Source organism: Frieseomelitta varia, unplaced genomic scaffold (assembly GCF_011392965.1).
Source record: "Frieseomelitta varia isolate USP_RPSP 00005682 unplaced genomic scaffold, Fvar_1.2 scaffold_762, whole genome shotgun sequence".
NCBI classification, from domain to species: Eukaryota; Metazoa; Arthropoda; class Insecta; order Hymenoptera; family Apidae; genus Frieseomelitta; species Frieseomelitta varia.
In genome coordinates, this window is record NW_025110548.1 from 80,419 (window position 1) to 105,942 (window position 25,524).

Consider the following 25,524-nt stretch of genomic DNA (forward strand, 5'->3'; position numbering starts at 1 on the left):
TTCTATATCATTAAGAGCATAAAACATTCTAAATCATTATAGAGACATTCTATATCACTAAAAGCATCAAACATTCGAAATCATTATAGAGACATTCTATATCATTAAGAGTATAAAACATTTTAAATCATTATAAAGACATTCTATATCATTAAGAGCATAAAACATTCTAAATCATTATAGAGACATTCTATATCATTAAAAGCATCAAACATTCGAAATCATTCTACGTCATATTCAAGAGCATTAAACATTGTAAATCATTCTATATCATTCTATTTCATACACGACTGTAAGGGAATAAACTCTTCTAAATTGTAAGAGTGTTGACTCCATTACACGGAATCTAACAGAAGCTACGAAATAGACTAGCTCTTTCATGAACATAATCGAGGAAGGATTGTGAGAATGATTTTTTGATAAACGTAATCCGTCAAATAGAAGTATAACATTTTTTATACTCGCAGTCCACAAATTGTAATTTCGTAGTTATGTTTTAGTATTATAAAAGTATTCTCATATTTCTCATATCAGTTATATTTAGTATGAGAATATTATAAAAGTCATACAACACTTTTGTCAATAATATTGTCCAGTAACGATATATCCAGACCGCGGACTGCATAATTTCCCAGATATTTTCCATTTCAATTTATTTCAAACACTAAGATCGATGAGAAAGAAAAAAAGACTCAAAAAATAAAACAATAAATACGAAACATCAAGTTAATGAAACTATTTTTCATCATTCTAGGTTGAGCTACCACGCCAAGACGCCACACCGCATACCCCACATTGTGAGTACCTATCTACGTCATAATCTTTAATCAACTCTATCCTCGTAACCTATACTTATACACTTATACCTGGTGAAAATATTCTCCACGGAAATTCACGGAAATTCGTCGGTCTAGATTAGAAGTGGAAGAAGATTTTCATTCCGCAGATAGCGATGTGGACTTGAGATACTTCGAATCGCTTCGAATTTCACAAGCTTTCTGATTCGAAAAAATTCGAGCTACGAAATACTCATCATGCTATTACAATCGCAACTTTCGATGATTTTCAAGATATTTGAAACGATCGAGGGAAAAACTTTCAAGTCAGTCTTTCAGATATGCGTAGAAATCCCGGCTCGAGGCCCCAATTTGTAGAAATTTTGATAAAAGATGGTTGTTTATTCAAAGTTAAAAAATAAGAAATTTTGTTCAATGATGATTTAAAATGATTTTACACTGTTCTCTCTTAATATTTACTCGCTAACATCGCTAGACTCGCAACTCTGTTCTCTCTGACTACTCGAAACTCGCTGCCTTCTTCCTCATCTGCACAAAATTCGTCATTCATACACACAAACGCATCCATACCGTTAATATCTTAAATGCTAGGCATGCCATAAACATTCCCAAGTACCAGGCCTAACTTCCTCTACAGTGCATGGTACTTGGGACATCTGGTAACAATTGTTGGGCACTGGAGAATGTTCTTAGGCCTTTTCCAGAATTTGCTCATCCCACCTACGTATCTAAGAATTATTAATTATAGCTCTTGAGACTTCCGAGAAGATCAAGAATGATCAAGATCTTCCGGACTTTCAAGACTTCCAAGACATTTCAATAATTATTAATTGTAACCACTCTCGAAACTTTCAATCAAAATTTTCAAGAGCTTAGAAATTTCTAATTGATTGGAATTTATCTTCAGAGAGGCGATAGCCTCTGATTCGAAGTGTCTCGGTGAAAACTGAAGCTGCGCTTCCGTAATTTTTAATCTCCGCCAGGCGGATTAATCCGCCGCCTCGATCCGGAAAACGAGCTCAAAGAATCAGGCTCGCCCACCGTCGGGTTAAATATCGAGCTTCCGCGAGCCGCCTATAATATTAATCTAATCCCTTTTGGCCCGTGGTGGAACAAAAGGCGGCCGGCGTCTTTGACACAGAACCCGCGAGAAACCGTTGTCCAAAAGAATGATTAATACCAGAGGAGCACACGTTTTTAATCTCGATTCCCCCGATAGACGAACGCGTTTTCAATAGGCGATCGCGTTCGTGGTTGCCTCTCCGAATTAATCACGCAGAAAGTTTTTTAATTCGCGAGTGCGCCAAGGCTACAACGGTAATAATAACAGCAAACTATGAGCCGGACTGATGTAATTTTCGTTCGGATGAAGAACTCTTTCGCTGCTCGTTCGTTCGTTCGTTCGTTCGTGGATCTTTGTACGCGGCTGATTCGTTTTTCGATTCAGAGCGCTGGAATAAGTTTCGTATATTGAGTTTCGTGCGTAAAGATCTGCGATTACGGTTTAATGATATGACAATTTTTTAATCAATTAGTCCGGTGATGAAGTGAAATTTAAAAGATAGTAACCTGGTGGGAAATTATTTTTCAGGCATGAAATTTCTGTTTGTATTTTTAATCCGTATCTTTAAGTAGGTAAGTGCGTAACTTTAAAATTGACTACTTAGGTGAAAGTTTGTATTTGGCTCAAGGATTAATAAAAAAAGAAGGATTAAATAAAAACATAGACTCTGTATTTTTAATAGGTAATTTTCAGTAATTTTTATTAATGAATTTCAGCAATTCAGTAACAGAACAAAGGGGATCAATAATAGTTTCATAAAGATCATTTTGACGAACAATCAAACGTATCGAAAATTGTTAACGCGTTATTAAATGACATACTGTTTAATTACATTCTACTGGTGACTCGTCACCACCAACTTTCACGCTAGAAATTAACCTAACGAAAGAGCAAAGAAACGACTAGTTTTAATTATCGTGAAAGATTGGAAAGTGATTGGCGACAGGTAACAAAGGTTACGTTAAATTCCGCCATTAATTACGCAGGAAGAGTCATTCCTTGCGAAATGACCAAGGGCCGCAGAGTGAAAATGGCGAACAGCAGCATCTGTGAAACGCGGCAAATCCGCCAGCAAGAAAACTGGCTTAATCCTCTTACGTCCGTCGCTCTGTCGCGGAAAAATGGCGCTCCATGGCTGACCTCAAACCCGAGAGAAACACGAGAGAGAACTCTCTCTCTCTCTCTCTCTCTCTCTCTTATATTCTGCGAGAAAAAGGAAATCACAGTTCGCTCGTGCCAAAAAAAAAAGAAAAAAGGAAGTCTCTGCTAGGTATTTGCCGGCGAATCATCGTTAAGAAGATTTTTCCCGCCGTTCGAGAAAATGAAACGAAATTGAAATCTATTCATTTGCTCGCCGATCTCCTCTGGCACCCGTTCCCTTCGAATTAAATCGCCGACAGCGAAGCAGGAGGAGGGACTATCCTCGTCGTCTTTGACTCTTTTTGAATTTTACTCGCCGCGATAATTATTGCCTTGGCTTCCATTCATCCCCGATTGTGGAAATGAGCGAATTAAATAAAATAAATTATCAGCCAATAACGGCGTTGGCCATTTTATTTAATATCTCGAACGTTAAGTTAAGTATCGATCGGCTCGACGCGGAACTATGATAAATCGTAGACTTGTTAGTCATTTTTGAAAGGAGCTACAAACTCTCCGAAACTTATGAACTTTAATAATCTTCCGCGAAAGTTTCGTTGTATAGATTATGGAATAAAGTGAATTCTACGCGAGAACTTGGAACAGGTTTACTCTACGTCGCACAAAGCTTCAACGGGTAACTCGAGGATTTTTCATTTCCTTTGAAATTCGAGTTATCGAGTCTCGGCTGTGCGTTAAAGTGCTAGCTGTCGAGAAGCCGTAGAAATTTTCAGAGAAATCTACGAGAAATGAATATAGTCGCGCTTCTCTTACATAACAAGTCCAGATTTCCAACTGTAATATTCACGAGACTTCTTTGATGCAAATAATTGGAAAATGAAACAAACGAGAGACGGACGATTTATTCATTTCACCACATGATTTATCGTGATAATCTTCCACGATTAAATTCATGAAATTTTCTCGATTGTAAATTCAAGAAATTAAATTCTAACATAATGTAATACTACTATGTAACAAGCACGCGCTTCGGAACTGTCCAAAAGGATCAAGAAACAGTGAAGACCGACCCGATTGAGGATACAAAGCGAAATCCAATTGCGCAGTTGCTCGTAGAATTCTTAACTGCTTCAATTACTTTGGCGATAACTTCGAAAGCCCACAAAAGAGAATCTCTTCTTCTCGTGATTGAGTTACACTTGTTCGTGAAAATACTCGGACGTTTGCAAGAGCCTTGTGTACCATGCGGAATATTTTGAAATTTCATCAGCGTCGCTGTGAGATTATCTAGACTATATTGGTAAAAATTTGAAACCGTATACAGAAATTAGTAAGGACGGTGCATTTTAATGGAAGTATAAACTTCGTCGAGATTATCAAAATAGTTAATTATTCTATACTGTTATCATTCTGTTGTCACTGGTATCATTAAAATCACCAGGAATCGCAATAGTTTCGATAAAGTTGAATTAATTGATTGAATTGTTGAGGTAATAATATATCATAATTAATATGGCGCAAGTATAATATAATATTCCTGCAATAATTAGTAGGTGAAATAATTTCCTAATTAAATTCCATGCCCTTAATTGTTTCCCGTAAAACGTGGAACGGCACAAACAGTGCACATCACGTATAGAAAATACATAAAGTATTCAAAACATGCGCTCCTTATGCTATTCAAATGAAATAAAAGAACTGTCCATTTAAACTTCACTCGACAGTTATACTTTTACGAAGAAAATAAAAAGCAAGAAGCTAAAGAATTTCATCCGTCGAACATTCGTGATGAAATATTTTTACACGGGCTACCAGCATATTTTCACCACCAAATTTTCCAAAATTACGCGAAAAAAAAAACTCCGCGCTCTTTCGATCAAAATTTCTACGTAGAATATTCCACGTAGAATGTTTCGAAATTTTATCGAAATCAGCGTGCCTGTAAAACTTGTTCAAGCACTTCGAGCCAGTTCATAGATTCACGTTAAATTCATTTCAAAATGAGTTCTTAGCCAAATGAAGGAGAGAACTCGTCGGACAGTCTCGCGTGCGAGTTCACGTCGTCGTCACATAATTACGAGTGGCCCTGGCGGCTTATAATTAAGGTTTGCTTGCCAGAAGCGGCCCCCGGTAAGAAAATAATTGCCAGGAGAGCACGGCCGATCTTCCCGTCGCGTCCCGGAAGGAACGTCTATTTAAAGAGGAACTCCATCATCGTCTTCGCTGCTTCTTCTCTGAGGGATGAACGTCACAAAGGCCACCGATGATATGTTCGACGAGCCTCGGGTAAATTAGCACGGTAGACCGTTTCATCCCTCGGAGAGTGCACGGCTCGTTTGTCGGGGCTGAAGCGTAATTTCGGCGTGACGCTCGTTAATTACGTCGTCGACGGGCACGAGACAGGGACTTGCAGTTTTCTACCGGTCGATCCTTCCGGCTACTATCTTGCCTCGCAATTTCTGTCACCTGCGCTTCATTAGCTACACCAGTTCCCTGTACACGGTGAAAAAAGCTGGCGAAAATACTCGAACGTTCACCGTAAATGATATTTTATACGCATGTTATATTTGACGAATGACTATCGCGATTATATTGGCAAGATTCGATAATGCGTATACGGAGAAGTTGTAAGATAAGTAAATCTAATATCATCCTAAGTAAATCGAAATTTTTTCATTCAAACGTCGGATTTTAGAAGTTTTTTTAAAAACTTGTATCGATGTGGCAAGTGACTAGTTGATTTTGTAAAAATTGTGTTTCGATTTATCAGTTTGATATAAAAGAACGTTGACAATGTGTCGAACGTGTTGTATCTGACTAGCTTCAATGCCACATTCTGGCAAATATTGTTTAATAACATTTTACGGAAGAATTTTACAATCTTTTGATTTTGCGAAATCGATGGATATTTTGTACGCGGACAGACTGATAAATTAATTAATATATCTAGTAATCAAATTTAGAATGCTTGCACACGTTTGTGAAATCGACTATTAATACGCGACGCTCTAGCAACCCAGCAGAGGAGCCCAAAAAGGAGAATTGACAATTATTAATCGTATATCCCTTCCTCCAGACAATAAACCGTTTGAACATCCGATAAATACACTCGTGAATAGCAACCACTTTGAAAGTAAACACCCCGTGCTGTAACAATACAATAACCCGACGCGTAGTGTTGTTTCATCCCCCTGGAAAAGATGAATTTCTCTCGAGCAATATAGAAGGAATTCCTTGGCAAACGTTCCCTTGTTTCAGAGGATTCCCCGTTTCCCCGTGAGAATATTATTTCGATCTCAGAGAAGCAGTGATTCTACCCGTTTGCAATTTTCCCACATTACAGGATCTATAAAACGGTGGCGCGATGCGCCACCCCTGCGCAACACCGGGAAACATTTCAATCCTGAGCACAAAATTTCATCTCTTACGACCTCGGCCGACCTCTCGAAATCCACGATATTTCATAAAACTTCCACTTTACAATCCCTGATTTTCTCTCTCTCTCTCTCTCTCTCTCTCTATTTTCCTCTTTTTGGCAAACGAGCCCCAACACAGTACACTCGTCAGAATAAATTCGGAAAATTCGCAAATCGCTCTTCAATCGTTGTCGGTGATCATCGGAAAACGACGAGATAGAGGATTGAAAAAGGATTCATTCTTTTACGAGGAGTAATTTCACTCCGCTATGATTTCTAAATTGTTTATATCCGAAACTTGCTGTCGTTTTGTGAACAGAGAGGAAGTTTAGAAAAGCTTCGAGCATAAAATATTGAAGTATGAGATTATGTATACTAATGACGCTACCTTTCTGTCTTTTCTTCAGAAAAGAGAAAGAACGTAGTATAAATTGAATTTTTTAGCTTATTCATGTATTTTCTAATATAGAAAATATACGAGTATACTTCTATATAGAAAATTTTAATTTTTAATATTTTTAGTATGGAAATTTGAGCGTACAAAATGAAAGAGTACAAAAATTTACAGAATGAAATCTTCATAGGAAATTACATAAAATATTCAATTTTATACCGACCGGTATATAATATTCAAAAAATGAAATAAATTGTTCTCTAATTTTACTTTTATAAAAATATAAAATTGCGTGAAAGTCCGTAGTCCAGTTATAAATTGTCATAAGCTCTTAACGAGCTTGTTTTTTCTAAAACACAATAAACAATAAATTTCATCGTTCATTCATCTTCGATTTTTTTTTTTCTTTTTTTATCAACAATGACATAAATACCAAATTCTCGACCATCGATCTCGCGATCTCCCTTCCATTTACAATTAGAAGAATCAAACGAAACGGAACAGATCACGCGTCGAACAGAGCCCGGTAGCTGATTGAATTTTTTAGCTAAACACGTGCGAGCAGGTGCGCTGGAATTTCTCCAATCCGCAGATTAGATTGCTCCTGCGGTTTCCGGTTCGGCACGCGTCCGTCGAGATTATTAAAACATCCTCGTTATTAATCTGCCGCGTCGCTAGAGACCCTCGACGAACACTTTTCCCACATTTCCCATCGGTTTCTCTTTTCATCCCCACCTGCTCACCATTTTTCTTTTTTTTTTTCCTTCTCCCGCCGTTATCAAACACTTCGATTCAACTCTAAATTTCGTCGTGCAATCTTTCCGATCCCTCGATTTTGATAATGAATTTACCACCAAATAATGCAAATGATAGTTCATAAAGAGACAAATTATCAAGTGCAGAAATTAATTATAATACGATGTAGATTGTTGAAAGGAACAATATGTTTTCTGTTATTTTCGATTAAGGATTCTTCAACAATAATTTAGATACACCTCGACGTAAAAATTTGAAAGTTAAATAATTCTAAGAATTTGAACTGAACGAGAACATCCCCAGAGTGCAAGAATTTGTTTCAACAAAGAATATTGCAAAAGACAATTTCAATTGTAATGATGCCAAAGTCAGAGCCAAGAAATAAATGGCAAGTTCATTGAAGTAATTTTTACATTTGATAAAATTTTTGCACTCTGAGATTTCTGAAAAATGTCGAGACATCTACAGTCCAATAATAATTAGCTTTCCCGATTCAGTCGATCGAGGTAATCCCGGTCCAGGTTCGAGGACTTGGCTTATCTACTCTAGAATTAGCCCTGTTTGATCGCAGCCAACGCCGATATAACCCGATTTAGATTAGTTCAATTCTAATTTGGATCCATTCCGCAAGTATTTTATCTAATTTAGCTTAATTCGAGGCTTACGCTCGAGCATGGCTTAACGAAGCATCGTCTAATTAAGCTCCGTTGCGAGCGAGAAATTATCTCCTGGTAAGATAGAAATTATCTTTGGAAACAGAGTCATCACGTCCGAAAAACCGACATTCGAGATCAAACAGGAATAATTAATCACGCCTGTCTCTCCCACTCGTAGAACTATCGAAGAATATTTTCACCAACGAAAAGGAGCAAACTGTTCACTTAGGAGGAGAATTAAAAAGAAAAAAGATCTTCAGAAACACAGAATATCACGTTCAAAGAACCAATATTCGCGAGATCAAACGGGAGTAATTAACCACGTCTTTTCTCTGCTCGAATAATTAATATTTTTTTATATTTGCCTGAAAGAAGAATAAAAGAGCAAATGAATGGAAGAAATTATCGTTGAAAACGGATTCGTCACGTTCGAAGAACCGGTATTCGCGAGATCAAACCGGAACGATTAAATATTTTATAATTTATTATGATACTTTCTACATTTTTTTACCAATAAATTTCTTAAAGAAGAATCAAAAGAAAGAAGTGAATATAACAACGCAGTAAGTTAATCCAGCCTAAGGGCCCTTTCACGCGTCGTCTAATTAAATCTGGGAAATTAGCGCTGTCTTGAAGGGAGACGAAACGTCAACGCCAGGAAACGCATAATAGCGTGGCTGTTTCCGTAACGTCACAGAGATTTTCCAGTAAACAGAGGGAACAAGAGCGAACCAAAGAGACTCAGAGAGAGAGAAAGAAAGAGAGAGAGAGAGAGTCAGACCGAACGAGAAAAAGAGATTTAAAGATCTCTTCTAGCAAAAATCTGGTAGACAGCCGACAAGTCCGGCGTTCCCTTGTTTTTTCCTTCATTCCCTTTCTACTTTCCTGCTTTATGCCTGACTTACACTACTCAAAGAAGCGATCAGATCACGATTACTAGAATTTTATCAAGATATTGATCGAATCCTCGTGGATTCTATCTGAAATTTTTAACAAGTGCTTTCCATTTGAATGAAATAACATATAATAGACACGTGCTCGAGCCTAATTACAAGTATCAGAAAGTATTGCTCGTATTGTTAAATACATTTCAATATATTGATCGTAAATGAGAGAAGAAATGATTAAATTAAATTTATGGACCATCATGTAACATTTTAATCACCTCTTTGTCCAAAATTATTTGTTTTTGGTAAAAGCCATATTTATGGTGGCCACGATAATGGCGACAGGCTGTCGCTTTCAGTTTATAAATTTCTATGAATTTAGCATAATGCACTCCGACGAATTTTTAGAGTTCGACTGCTACTTCTAAGAAATTCAATGTCAATGGAAAGTAACTGAAATTTATGGAGAACCTAATTACAATTCTCTAAACTGTCTATACGTTGGCCTCAATCTTAAGTATTATACTTACAATTATAGACACAGAATCCGTCCTGTACAATCTGAGCAATTACATACAATTGAACATCATTTAAACAACATTTCATGAATCAGCAATTGAATCATACAAAGTGAACTTCTCTATTTTACTAAATTTGGCATCGTTTCGTGGGTTTCGTGTATTGAACTTAATCTAATCATTACTTCACTCTTGTTGGACGATTTTTCATGGCGAAAAACAGCGAAGAAAGGAAACGATTATTAAAAAATAAAGCGGGATTGTTTGAATACGAATTTTATGGTCTTTTAGAGTCTAAGAGTCTCATTGGAACGATGGCATACTCGGGTGTAATGGCGGCGGTTCCGTGGTGCTCGAAATCATTTTCGACCGTTTTCACGCGACTTTTCAGACGATAAGGGATTGAGGAATGAGGGAGGATGAGTATTTCAACGGTGGAAAAGGGATCAACAGAACCGCAGCGAAAGCCTTTTATTCCACGGGCTTCCATTATGCCAGTCCCGAAGGCATCGGGATTATGAATAATTCGGAAGTATTTGCTTTTCCTCCTCCGCGTCAGAATTAATAAGAAGTACTCGGCGGAACTCGGGCGCCCCTGCGCAACACGAGTGGACTTTATTACAGGCCGACGATTGCAGATGGACGGTCTATTCCTGGACGAAGCACAAAACGTTTTGTAAGGTACGAATATGAATTTTACAGACAGCAGGGATCGTAGTAAAATAAGTTCTTTAAATCCTCCGGAAATGATCAATTTGGAATATATTTCGTATATAATCTGACACGTTAAGAGTAGACTTGTGTGATACCGAAATATTCTGTGACATTGGTATCTAAAAGCGATGTACAAACGCCATAAAAGAGAAGTTAATATAAATACCAGAGGAAATAAATTGCGGACCTCAAAGCAAACGGAGGATAGTGTCCTTGAGAAGATATCTGCTGTGCCAGTGAACAAATTCTCTTAAGAATGTCTATATTTTTACAGTACTGTCCGAGAAATAAGAAATATAAAAGAAAAAGAATAAGAGACTAATGGTATTTTTAAATTAGACAACAATGGCTGTTATTGTCTTTTCTTCGCTTAAAATTTAATTGCTACATGATAGTATAGATTTTTAGAAATTTTTCACTGTTTTTAATATTATAGATTAAATATAGAATAAAATTTGTATTGCTGAGAAGAATAAATTGGAAAATTTTAATATTATCGCATCAATAAATTTAAAGTACTTTTACATTAAAATTTGTGTCTGCATAATATATTAAGAATTTATAAAGAATAATATTTTCATACGAACAATTTATTAAAAATTTATTAATGATTTATTAAAAATTTTTAATCTCAGGATTGCAAGATAAAATTTGATTGTGCTTTCCACAATTTCACTTTTAACTCGCTTCCAGCATTTTTAATTCACTTGTGACACTTTCAACTCACTTTCAACACTTTTCAAATATTAGATAATATTTAAACAGTTAGAATATTCAGAAATATTGTTCGAAAATTCACTTTTAAAATTTGATCGATGCACAGACGAGATCATACATCGTATCTGCGGTAATAGAAAAAGCTTTTGAATTTACGCGTGCCAGAACTCTGTTTTATCGACCCGCGATGGTCTAACACAGAAATTGAACACAAGGTGGCGATATCGAACAAACTGAGAAACGCGCGCAAATAATTTTCGAACAGTTTTGCAACATTGTTGGTCGCCATGCGTGCACCAAGAGGATACATCTCGTTTTCCTTCGATAAATCCGCGGAAGAAATAGTTCGAAACATCCGACTGCGTAACATGAGGATCAGGATATCACTGAACCACGAGTGGGAGCAGCTTAACAACGAAATTTGGGTATGTCAAAGCAAAAATCTTCATTTTTTCTTAACCACGACGAACATGGTAGCCTAGCACAATGAGATTCCACAACGTGACATGAAGATTCCTCGTATATTAGCATATTATTACATGCTTCGTACGATACATTTTATCTACACGTTCAGTTATTACATTATAACAGACTAAACAGACTCAAATGTGCAAATAATACATAATTAAATGTACGAGTGTGTATTTTGTTAATTCGTTGACAACTGATATTAGATCGAAATGGTACATTTTCATTCGTGAAAGAATTGTTGGCGACAAGTTACGTCAATAGTTGATTAGGAAGATTTGGTGACAGGAGACAATTGGATGTTTGTCAGCGATCATTGTTACATTGTCTCGTGGTGAACGTTTTCTAAATGATCATATTTTAATTTCGATTCTCGAAATGTTTGAATTCTAACGAAGAATCGAAACGATAAACTGAGGCACCAGGTGGCGCAAGATAGCGAGACATGTGTCGCCATCATCTGTTTGCATGAACAACAATAAGTCCTAAGCTAGTTCTTTGCGAGGAGCGCTGCTACTTGTGCTTAATTGATAAAGCAGTTTCTATCGATAAAGCATTCTGCACAAACTTTTAATATACATATATACGTATAGTGTTATAGTCGACGTATGAAACAAATTATATCTTCATTCAACGTGATATAAGTTCGAGTCACATGTTGGAAAGTTTTTATTATATAATTTCTATATTAATCAGTGTTTGTCATGCAACTGCATAAATCTCAGATCAAATAATAAATAAAATAAAAATCGAATGTAGTGAATAAAAATTAGGGCAAATGTGCCTCTTGCTTTACGTGACTTTGTATTTCATATTTGGAGATGTTTCATTTGGCAGAGAATTACAGACAGGAAAATATTATAATATTTAAGAAATGAAAGGTAGGTTAGATTTGATATGCAATGATTTTGTCTTTTAATCTGAAGAAGATCACAAGATTCACTTACCATTTGATTCACTTATCAAATGCGACATTATCGATTCGATGTAAGATGAGGACGATATTAGTTTGTTGGAATCAAATTTGTGGATAAAATATGCAACATAATATATAATCCTAGGTTATAATGAAATAATTAAGGGAAGGGGATAATTTTGAAAAAATGTATCCTCTTTATGTTCTACAATATCTTTTAACAATACAACAAATTTCGTATTTCAATCGTTTGTAAAAAATTACTTATTCTCCAACTGTATATTATTCTCATTGAGATTTATTCTATTATGTCATTATAATCAATAATTAAGAAAATTTAAATATAACATTTATCTTTCTCTAAATATTTAAATATCCATCATTTATTCATCAAATTTAAATTACCCTCGCATAAGTGATTTACGCGATCACTATTACATCGATTATCACAGAATAGCCCATGGTACATATTATACATAATTTATGAAAGGCAACGAATTTCTATCGATCGGTATCATTATTTCGATGGGATTAATATCTTTATGCAATGCTTTTACATAACGATCTATTCGTCGTGTCCGCCTGAATTAAATGGATATAGGTCGTAATGAGAGAGAGACCCAACATGGTTTATCTGTTCTTCAGAGTATGTTTGCTACACATGTCACTTTAGCCCAACATTTCATTTACCATTTCGTTCAATTCATTTGCATTGTCGATTTCCATTTTTTAATGAACGAGAAGTTCCCAGAGTTTGCATAATACCTTTTTCATCGCTATTTCTATCACTTGGGTTTTACAATTTTAGGAATTTAGAGAAATTGAACTGTTTATAACATTATGATGTACCATTGCTGTTCATGAACATTCTATTACGTTATGTTATAAAGAACATTTTGAAACTTTTGATATTACAAGATATTTCATATTTACAGTATCTCGTAAACGTCACGACATTCTTTGACGCTTGTAATACGTTTAAGTATTAAGTGACTTTCAATTTGAGATGATCTTCAATTTTACTGACATTATTACAGTCGTCTCTCATAAGCGTTAGTGAAATTTCAAAATGTTTCACATCTAAAAAGTAAAAGTTCGTCTATAACAAATGCTCGAATACTTTCCCGAGCACAAAAATTATAAATCACATTTAATCGAAAATCAGAAAGAAAGCAAGATTGAAATGATTAAAACTGAAATTAAACATTCTTCGAGAACATCGATCGAGGTTCCACGCAGAAGTTCATCAATTTATTTTTCCTGTGAACCACTCGATTTCTAATTCCTCCCGTTCCACGGCTGTGATCAATCGAGATTCCACGGTGTTTTTATAGCACTTCACCGTGAACGCTATACACGTCTGAAACAAGCAATTCGCCAAATGTACATCACCGGTATATTTAGCTGGAAAATTGAACCGGTGCCAGGATATGGCCCTGTAATTCGATCCAGCTGGCCAGGGGGTTGTTTTCGGTTTGCAACAGATCCCGTAGGATCACCATCACCGAATGATTGTTCCGCGTGACGAAAGAATCGCACTGTTGGATGCAAAATGGATCACCGGTGATGAAATTCAATCTTATGAAAGACATCTCCGAACATTTGAAAGCCACATGCAACGAAATTATTGCAATAGCGTTTATGACGTTGAGAAAAATTATTTTCTCTTTACATTTGCGTTAAAACACAACCTGAACCGCGTAGGTGTAATATATTAACGAGGGCGAAATGAATTTTAATCGCAACCCTTTGAGGCCTTCATTGCATAAAATGATAATACACACGGTATTATTTTATCAATTCTATACTGCATTACTCGTTTGATATTAACATTTCACATTAAAACAATAGAGTAATGAAAAATACTAGCCATCTAAAGATTTCGTTCTTCTAATTTACTACGATAGATCGATCATCTTTCAATCTTTGATTGGCTTGCTTGACTTAAAAAATTTTGATTAATGTTGAACTTGAATATATCTTTAGAAGAGTGCCTTGAAATTTTGAGAATATCTTACAAAATGTGTTGCACAACAATAAAGTTTAGAATGCTCGTGTGGGAATGATATTTGATTCAGAAAGGGCACTTGAACATTCTGAGGTCCTTCTTGCATCCAACAGTATAATTGCGCGCTGCGGAAAAATTTTTTTTATTTTCCTCTCTCTTTTCTGTTTTTTTCTTTTTTTTTTTTTGTTTTAAGTGGAAAAGAGAAACCTTGTTCGCGTGTCGCGAAATATTCCCGGGGAAACACGATGCACGATAAGAGAAAGGGGAGAAGATTATAGATTTCCTGCTCCACTTTAGCGAGTTTCCTTTTTCCTCCGTTCGAAATCGATGGTTACCGTACATTACGACTTCTCATTCGAGTCCTTGTGTGTGTGTGTGTGTGTGTGTGTGTGTAAGTACTTAGATGGAGCTCTTTGGAAGGGACTGTTTCTTTGATGCGTATTTTTAGAAATATCGGTGCTCAAGTGTAGCTCTTTCGGTATGTAAGCATTAATAAGTGGTATGTAAATGGGAAATGAAGCTTGATATTGAATCATGAGTTGCGTCGGTCGTTACGAAACGAATGAAACACGCCAATTACTCTTCATCTTCCTCGGTGTTAATCTGAACTATTCGATAAACCTATATATTACGCCAAGTGAATAAATTTTATTATTCAGCGTTTCCTTATACCTTCCAATATACTACTCGATGCTAATTTTTCTCTGTCAAGTTCACGCAAAACGTTATTTTATTTGTTTTTATATTATAAAAATGTATACAAAATATAATATTCTCTATGGTATCTGAAATATAATCAAATGGATGGAAACACAGTATGCTTGTTAAATAATTTTAACGACTGAGAAAGATTTTAAACTGGAAAAATGGAACATTTTGAAAATTGGAAAAATGGAAATTTTTTGGCAAGAAAGAATTAACATTGTCTTTAAGTGAATGGTACATCCTTCGACAAGGAAATGTTTAAAATACTCTGTTAATAATCCACGTAATAATTCCTGCAGAAACAATACGAAACTCCACAATTCTTTACTATCATCCTCCTCAGCGAATTCCAAACCCTCGTTTCTTGTTTTCCAAAAACGGAGTATACAAAGGGAGGCATCTAGTAGCACAATGGTTTCGAATGGGATGTCTAAGATCCCTTTGACAGTCGCGCGAGAGGCCGTTTGAAGCGGATGTTAGTACACGCGTAGGGAAGATTCGTTCACGGCTGCTGGCCAGTAACTGAAAAGAGAAATATACAGTTGCTACTTGATAGCGACGAAAAGCAGAAACACGTGGCGTCACATAATATTTCTGCACGGAAAAGCGGGCCCGGCCCTGCAATCGATAGAATCGCGATATCATTAATAAAAAAAAAAAAAAAGAAAAGGGAACGCTGCTTCGCGAAACATTGCGTGTCACGTCGAGTTAGCTCACGTCGATTCGAAATGTTCAATATGCTTTGCAAAGTGTTTGAATTTTTGTAGAAAAAATAGTTTTTACGAGTACACAATTACAATTGGACAAAATTCAAGTTCGACATCAAAATAAAATCCACTTTATCAAGCTGTTATGTGTCTTGCAATTAGAAACAGTTGAGAAGTACAAAGAAAATATTTTGGACGTCGATTTTTTTTTTTTTTTTACTTCTTGAATTCTGTGAGAATTCTACGAAATGATAATTGAATTTTCAATTTATTCTAAAATTCCAAGCTTCGTTTCGTCCTTAAACTTTTTTCTATTGGATGGCGGATTTTCCATGGATGTTCCATTCAATTTTGTATCAAATCTTCACGGAGATGCTCTGTTAGAATCAATACTTTGAATTACTTACAGAATTTGATTCGATTTGATTGTTGAATTATTGAAACACAATAACCCGAATATATCGTGAAATTTTCTATTTTCTGAATTATTAATGTACACGAAATTCATAAAAAAAGAAACTTGTACTTCGTACTTTAAATTCGCAAACACTGTGAATGTCAATCATGCTTGTTCCTAAATTATTTATCGTAGGAGATCAACACTGTTGTTTTTATTTTGTGAAATATAATAAATTTAATAAAATATAATAAAATTTTTACAAAAATATATAAATATATCTATCTTAGACAGAAAAATTTAATATTTGGCACTTGCAGTGCTTCTCCAATACCAAGATTCAACTGTATACTATTTTACGTTTTTAATCCTTGCGTATATCGTCTTTTTACTAATCATCAACTTCTCCTTCTCTTTCTCTCTTCAACAAATCGATATACCAACACACATTCATTTTAATCCCATAGTAGCAGCATAGTCCTTTAGATATTATACATATGGTTTCTGATGATTTAGAAACAAGGGTATTAAAGACAATCGTTCGTTCTCAAAATTCAGCAGCTTTCACTATTTCTACAGCGTCTCTAACTGGCGTCTACAAGAGGCAACAGTGAACGAAGAGAGGCGGCCGAAATTAGCGGTCGGTTAATTTTAGTCGAGGTTTCTTATTATCGCGTGAGTATCGCGATGCAAGACCGGCAGGAATTCGCCTCGTGGCTGCTCTCTTTTTTTTCGTTTCGTTTCGTTTCGTTTCTTTTCGTTTCTTTTCTTACGTTTTGCAGCTAGATTTTATTTCCGAAACGGTCCCGAAATCGTCTAAGGCCCTGACCTTCGAGGCAGCCAATTCCCTTCTGCGTTCATTCACTTTGCGAATAAAGGCAATCCCTCCCCGGGGATCTCGTGGCCGTTTTCAAAAGCAAGAGCCTCTCCCCTGCCCCTGTCTTCATTAATTCAAACGCTGTCTACGCGTTTCGACTTTTTCTTCCTCTCTTTCTGCTACGTTCGTGCTTTTAAGCGCGTCTCTGCTCCGAGCGCTTGTTGAACACTTTGTACACCGGCCGGGTTTTAAAGAAATACGGATACAATGGCAAATTCGCTTCTCTCATTATGCTCTACAAATGTTGATGAGAATTGGATGAATCGCGTGTTTCTGTCCTTTCTCTTCGTCCTTTCAACCGGTTTCATGATTCAGCCGTAATTTACTTCTTTTTTTGAACATGTTGAGGCAGTACGGATACAATGAAAAATTTCTTTTGTTGTCTTTGGATGAGTACAATTGTTGGACGAATTACGTGTGTTTATTTCTTTATCTTTGTTTTTTAGATAGTTGCACGATGTAATTTATTTTTCAAAGATATCGAGACATGTGACATGTGCCAGTTTTTAAAATAAAACTTTAACTAGCTGAGATGAGAATTGTTGAATGTATTTCTCTTCCTTAAACTTTTTTTTTTTTCATTTTTTAAATATGAAGGCGATACGTGTAATATGTTTCAAATAAAACTCTGACCACGAGTAATTTTCTTGTTATATCGCACATTTTGCGATAAAAATTACAGGACTCGAAGCATGCGACTTTTGAATTATAATTACGGAGAGTATTGCGGAAATAGTCCTCGGTCTATTATGAATATCTTATTCATTTATCTTCATAATTTGACTAGTGGCGAGCAATTATGTCGCTCTTCGTGATTCATGTGACAGTGTGATATACCTATTCTATAAATGCCTTTTATTATGAGTGTTATAAGAGTTACGACGAGAAGTGTATTATTTTAGATTGTGTCATATTTTTTTGTAACAGTATAATATCTAATTATGTTCAAAAACTGTTTTTTACTTCCCTTAGAGATCGTAATCGTCGCAAATATTTTAAATATAATTTACACACATCTATTATGAAGTATTATGTGCAATATAATTATCAAAACTAACTTTTATGTATTATAGAATAACTTCATAGAAGTTTAATTAAATAGAAATATTTTTCATATGATTTAAAACACTTTCTCAATGATAGTATATTTATGAAGATTATCAACTTTGAAATTTGATTTCAAGTTTTGGACGAAACTGTAAATTTTTATAATTGTTTGATAGGGTTTTTGTTTCAAATGATTTGTACAGCAAAAAATAGAAAATGTCTTTGACCTTCCTCAAGCGCTAAATTTAGATATGTTTCCGGCCACTTCCATGGCACTTTTCCAGATTTTGACTCATACAAGAAAGTTAAACCAAGATTCTGATTATTCATAAAGATTTTAAAACTTTTTAACATTCAATGGACAATGTGTAGATTTCTTCTTCAAAATAATTTGATAAGATTAAATATTCTTAATATAATAGATTTTTATTTCTAACTGATACGTGAATATATTTGTGTATACGTAAATATAAATGCAGAATTACATTATTAATTATTATCTTTCAGAGATAATTTTCTTCAATTTTTATAAAGTAATTAATACTGCATAAAAATCAAACAATGCAACATTTTTTTCTATTAAGTATATGAAACTGGAGGATTATTTCTATTTGCAAATACATAAATATCGAGGAAGAGCTTACAGTTTCAGGAAAACGACTTAAATAATAATAATGATTTTTTTAAATATTACTAAGAATCTTCTCGATATCTTCATCGTAAGTCTTTTTGAGAAACTCAAAAAATCCAATTCTGTGTCCTATTATTTTACCGTAAATACTTTCATGAATGTAATAAATCAGTGATGATTTCCTAGCTCCTATTAATTGCACATTTCTAAACACAGTTATATCAACGATATATAAAAAGTACACTGTGATAATTGCAGAGTGGTCGCAACTTTTCTTCTTCAGTTCCTCGACACGACTTTCGTGTGTACACGCTGCCAAATCATTGGACCAGAGTGTTACAGAAAGGGTTGCCATCTAAACGCAGAATTCCCTAGAATTGCCAACCGAAGACAATTAACAGAAAATCCTCCGTTTGTACTTGCTCCGCGAAAATGAGCCTCAATATCGGTCAAAGATCCGGCCAAGTCTGTTTGCCAAGTAAGTTTCATAAAAACCATAGACGCCAACGAGGCCATAATGAACACGGAGGTTCATAACGGTGGTGACTTTATCAGAGGAGCTGTCCCTGCGGCGGCTATGAAATATTTGCCGCGTTTATTGACAATTTCCAAGCTGGTTAGACGGTTCGTGCGAACGCGATCTTAAAATTAAAGCAATAAATTCCGTGAGGCATCGCGACGACGCGCGACGATCGTAAAATCTGCTCGCATATTAAAGCAACGCTCATTAAGACGGTCGCCACCGCCGCGTTTTCGACGAATTTGCCTAAGTGCACTTTTGGTCGAACCTCGAGAATTTCCGCTCGCCGCCGCGCGACGAGGTACAATTATTTTTTCGGTCGTACGAGACACCGTCAACTCTCGAGTGGTTCAACTTTTTTCGCGGCTCCTCTAAAAAGATGGGCTACGAATTCACGCGAGTGTGGAATTTTAAAAGTTTCTGGAAGTGGTAACGATGAATTATCCGAGTTTCATTTGTTGAAAACAGCAGCAATGTGTTGACGTATCGATTATTATAATGTAGACACCACTAACTGACAGAAAGGTTTGAATATTCATCTTTGTAGATAGATAGATTTATAGATATTGTTCGAGTTATTTAAATTTATATATATTTTAAATTTTAAATTATTTAAATTTATATATTTGAATTTTGAAAACAGCAGTAATTTATTCGTTATTATAATATACTGATTGACAAGAAGATCTGAATATTTATCTTTGTTGGTAGAAATAACATTGTACTGTTAAAAACTAACTAAGTTAGGTTAATATTGCATTTACACTTCTTTTCGATCGATTTATTCTTTGTCCTATATCTCGATACACTCTTTTTCAGTAGATTCTACAATTTCATGATATTTCAGAAGGTTGAAGTATCTATTCAGAACATTATGATGAATCATTGGTTCTTGATGAATTAATTATAAGTTTTAAGTACGTGCAATGATGAGGAAAAATTTTTTAATACGAAAATGTGAAAGTGCCTTACTGCAGTTTTAAAAATACCATACCGAAGAGAAAGTCTTTCAAACTTTCATAACTAGAATAAAAGATTGAGGGACCAAGTTATTGAATTAGCAATTCCTTATCTTTCGAAATTACCTCGTGGTCTTCTTCATCCCTCACCCTCCGTTATTAAGTTCAAGATTATCTTGGAACAATGTTAAAAAGTTTATAATGAGAAAGAGGAAGTTCTCCGTCATCTAAACATCCGTTTTCTAAGAGAAATAAAACTCGACGGTTTTTCTTTTAATATAAAAAGATGTACTCTTTATTACAAGTTTAAAAATATCACTGAGAAAGGGAAGCCTGTCCTTTAAAAAAAATCTCAAAATTACCTTGTAATCTTCTTCATCCCTTGTATCATAAAGTGAGAATCACGAGATCATCTTTCTTGAGGATAAAGTCGTCAGCCATCTAACGTTACGCTCCTCCAAGATAAATAAAAATCGGCGATTTTTTTAATGTAAAAAGAAAATACGCTATATATTAGGGTTCTAAAAATGTAATCGAAAGGGGGGAAATATTTTTAACTCTCGCAAAGAGGGGAGACAGGATGAAAACAAAGTCGAGTAAGCTGCAGCAGTGAATCGTTTATCTTCCAAGGATATCTTGTAATCTTCTTTATCCTTCCTACGTCCAAAATAAAAATTACGAATAGAGCATGGATTTTTAATTTCCGTGCATTTACAGAAATTGTGAAATTTCATATAATATGAAAAAATACAGTTTCATGTAAGTCGTGATTCGATCAAAAAAGACAGTAATAATGACTCTCAATTTTACTCAATAAATTTAAATATAATCAATAAATAAATAAATTTTCTCGTAGACAAAATCTTCAATCAAGAAAATGTTATTCTCTATCCTCGATTTTGTCTGTAGAATCTCATCGTCGCCTGGTCTGTTGTATCACCAATTAGTAATTTTTCATAAAACCTTCGTAAAACATAGGTATAAATAAAAACTTCTATTCTTTACTTCGCATTCCTTGTATTTTAATTTTCGATAATTCTACTTAAAGTACTCTCGATCATTTTTCTATCCTTTCTTTCATTATATTCTCGAAAAGTGCATACGAATACGCACCAAAACACACGAAAGTCCACGTTACAAGTCTAATTACAAAATTTATTACGATTATCTCGAAACCACGCTAATGAAAACTCACTCTTGTACAATGATATCCCAAAAGAGAAAACTTCGTCCACTAGCTAAACATCCCTTCTGATTTCTGATTTCTCTCGATCACCGAGAGAAATCAGAGGGGACAAAAACGTGTCTCTTAAGAGTGTCCATTGAGAAAATTACTGCTACCTGGCGACGCATTTGAATATTTTACGGTCTTTATCGAAGGACGCGCGTGGTGCTGGCTGGTGTGCGTGAACATTTCGTGGCGGCGAGGCTTGGTTGGCCTGGCTATCGGCACAATTCTCTCTCGTAGTCGTCATGGAAACCCCACTTCAGAGTGCACCCTTGTCGAGAGTAGGCAGTTTCCAGAGGTTTAGGGTGTAACCTCGAGCTACGAGGGCGGACAACGTCGATCAAGGCTAACCTATTCCAACGATGATAAATCTAAACACTTCATCTTGTCACCTCCGGTTTCGTCCACCGTGTGTATTTCGTCTCAAGGACAAACAATTACAAGTTCAATGATATTAACATGTTGCTCGCCGTTATTCTCGATCATGAATCTTTAAGCGAGAGATGACCTGAAAATTTATACAAACGGGAAATAGTTTTGTCCCTCACTTGGGAGACTTTCTTTTTTAGCTTATTTATCGTTCTTTCTTCTTCTTGGTATTAGCGAGTATAACATCGTATGATTTATCTTCTTTATCCTCGTTTCTTTATTTTCTTTTCTTCTAAAATTCGCTGGATCGCTGCAAGCTCTTAAATGTAAAACATTCACGCAGCTGGAGAAACAACCTCAGTTCCTCCAATCAATTTTTTATTTTCAAGAATTTATCTTCGTGTATTCTTTTTTTTTTTTTTTTTTTCTTTTCTCTCGTCACTAGTATAATTTTTATCTTTCTTCTAAAGAATTCTCAATGAATTGTTCCTCTGTTTAATCGCGGGATTCGTGCAAATAAAAAATAACTCACTCTTGAAAGACACGAGGTTTTGTTTCTATAAATTTTTCGAAATTGTATAAACATTTTTCAATTCACGTAATCTTTTTTTTTTTTTCACTCACGATCAGTAATATCAGTGATTTTACTTCATAAATTTTTCGAAATTAAATTGTTCTTTATAAAAATTCCTCGATTCGTCCGTTCTCGTATTCTTTTCCCAAACTACATTAGCATAACGATCTTCTTTCCAGCATCTGGAAAAAAGTTCGACGACTCGTTCAATCTCATATGTCACGACAAGCTGGTAACGTACAATAAATCCGAAGGATCGACCCGGTTCCTCGATAGTCCCTCGTTTTATCAAAATCAGCCGGATCCCGTGCTTTGTCGCCCTCCTTCTGGATCAGCTTGTAGATTCGCCTTGCTTACGAGCCACGTGAATTCACCTCGTAAAAATAGGAAAAAAGAGAAGAAAAAAAAAAAATACGCGAAGATCGGGGCAGGGAGGGAGATGACGAGAACGACCTATAAACCGGGATGTCATCGGTGAATTTCGATGACCAGCCAGCTTACACAGCTTTCCGCCCTTTTTCCACGAGAAATATTACCGTAGAAATCGAGTGCCGGATATTTACGCTGGAACTTTTCTGAAAATTACATAAGAGAATAGAGTCCGCGTCGGTATTGGCAATTGTGATCCATCGATTCCACGATTTTTTTGGTAAAAGTTTGATGTTTTATTTTTCAAAAGTTTCGCTGATGACGTTGCATTGACCATTTTATTTACTTACTTATCTTGTGATTCATTTTTAATGGCATTTAAACAATTATTTGTCGATAACTTTATCTCCTTTCATTGCCAACTTTCTATCTGACAATGAAGATATTACAAGATCTCCATTCGTGAGTATATTCATGTCAAAATTCATCTAAACATATTTATTTGAATAAGATATTGGATAGCTCCAATATTTTGCTTCTATTGGAAACCAATTATTTCTCATTATCTCTTAATAACACGTCAAGTATTAAATTCTACCTTTCTCTATTACTGCTCTCCAAGAAAATTCCTCATCGTCGCTAGATACATTTCTCACTCACCCTCTCTTAGCGAGAATTGCCAAAAATCCACCATCGAACACTCCGAGGAAATTTCTCCTCGTGGCTCGTCACATTTCTCACTCGTCGTATCTCGAACGAAGAGTTCACTCACCGTCGTTCTGTCATAAACTGTAGCAAACTTTGAATGTTACGAAGACGCGGCTCCGGGGGTTGACGGTCCTGGAGTCTAATAAATTTGTCCCGACGCTGCGATGCTTCTTACGTGGCCCACGGCGAGGTCAACCGTAAAACATTTATAGTGTCACGAGGATGTTGGACGACGAAGAAAAGAAGCCGGATCGGCATGCTTGTCGTCGGGCGCATGTGCACTCCAGCTGCGTGTGCATACGAGCTTCTAAAAATACGCGGCCACCCCGAGTGCACTTGAAACCGCGTCGACCGACCTGGAGAGAGCTCGCCGATAGGCAATTTCACAGAGGCGACGCATCCTGACATCCCCTCTGTGTTCGTTAGAAAATTCTGCAGTTTTCGTTTGTTATATACAGTGGCTCGCGAAAATATTTGGACACTTGCATAAAGTTTGCAAGTTTATTTTACAATTTATTAGAATATATTTCATAAATTCCATTGTGTCAAATTTTCAGTTGAAAACCAAACGTAATCTCTTATGTGTTCCATCAGTATTGTTTTTTTTATTTTATAAAATTTCTGAAATAAATACATTTAAAATAAATTAAATCTTGTGTGCAATACATATAAAGTAAATCAGAATATATTCATTATTATTTGGATAATAGAGGTTTGGATATAAAAAAAACTTTACTATGCTACTCTAAATGATACGAAATTTAACATTTGGTACAACAAATGCAGTAGTTTAATTTCAATTTTGTACTTTAAGAGAAGGAAGATCATTATTATATGAATTAAAACAATATTTCCTGGGGCCACATAACTAATATTATTAGGTTAATTCAGATTTGATTTTAATTCATAGCTTCTCACACAGTAATGATCTTCGTTCCCTTAAAGTACAAAATTAAAATTAAAATGTCCTACTATAGAATTAGATGACACAAAGTATCGTGAACAAATTAAATAAGCATCAAACAACAACTGAAATATTGCAAGTCACATGTCACTTGAACGATACAGGGTTGAAGTACTCCTGAATTGTTTCAAGTGCTACGAGTAATCTGTTTAAGGGTTAAAGATGTTCATACGAAGGATTTTTATACAGTAAAGTCTTTCAAAGAGATTTTGCACGAGTGAAGTCCGGAGAGACGTGCATGTTTCCCCCTTTTCACCGTCACTTCAATCTCATCTCTCTCATTTCGATGGGAAATATAAAAGATTCGGGAAGATGGCGGAAAGTTTCAGCGAAAGAAAAGTACGATTGCGCATGGTGGGTCGCTGCACTTCTGGAACTTCTGCCGCTGTTCAACCTTTTTTATCCGCGGTGGTGAAGAGATACGAGCTGTCCCAGTTGTGCAATTCGACCGGCATTGTATACCATGGACGATGGTTCAAAGTAGTCCCCGAACACTTACGCGTTTCCCGTTATTTTCAAGTTGCGATGGCCTTTGTCTTATAACGAGCGTACCCGCCCGAGCCTAGGACAAAGGACGAAAATTGCAACGATAACTTTCCACGTTGATTTCTACTCGACTCGAGTGTTACGAAATTTTAATAAAAAGCAACGCTATCCGCCGCGTTATCCTGCGAAAGAGATCGGGATTAACAGATAAATTGACCTCCACAAAGGAGATTGGAAAGAAAAATGTGAAATAACAGCGGGAGGGGAAATAGAAATCTTCGTAGCGATTTCAGATTCAAGAACAGATAGCGAGACAAAGAAGGTTGTAAATGGAGGATCGTTGGATCGCGCGTGCGCGCGATCTTCTCCCGCTATTAATTTAACGGCACGGCAAACGGAAATCGCGGATCCGTGTCATGAATTTGTCTCGTTTGTTATTACGGCAACGTTCAGAGCACGTCGTTACATCGTGTTTTCGCTTGTTACCACTCGGCGATACCATGGAGATCCATTTCCATCTAGAGCGCGTCGAGCCGCGTTATTCTAAGCACCGTGGCTTTTGCACCCTCTCC

The 25,524-nt window shown here is 35.8% G+C and overlaps 1 protein-coding gene across 1 annotated transcript in view; it reads left to right on the plus strand.

Moving 5' to 3' along the window:
- Positions 1 to 754: 754 nt before the first annotated feature.
- LOC122535752 (RNA binding protein fox-1 homolog 2-like) overlaps positions 755 to 25,524 on the plus strand; it is a 224,918-nt gene continuing 200,148 nt past the window's right edge. The window contains exon 1 of the mRNA XM_043667539.1: positions 755 to 797. The gene's annotated coding sequence lies outside the window, so the exon portion shown is untranslated. The remainder of the gene's footprint in view (positions 798 to 25,524) is intronic.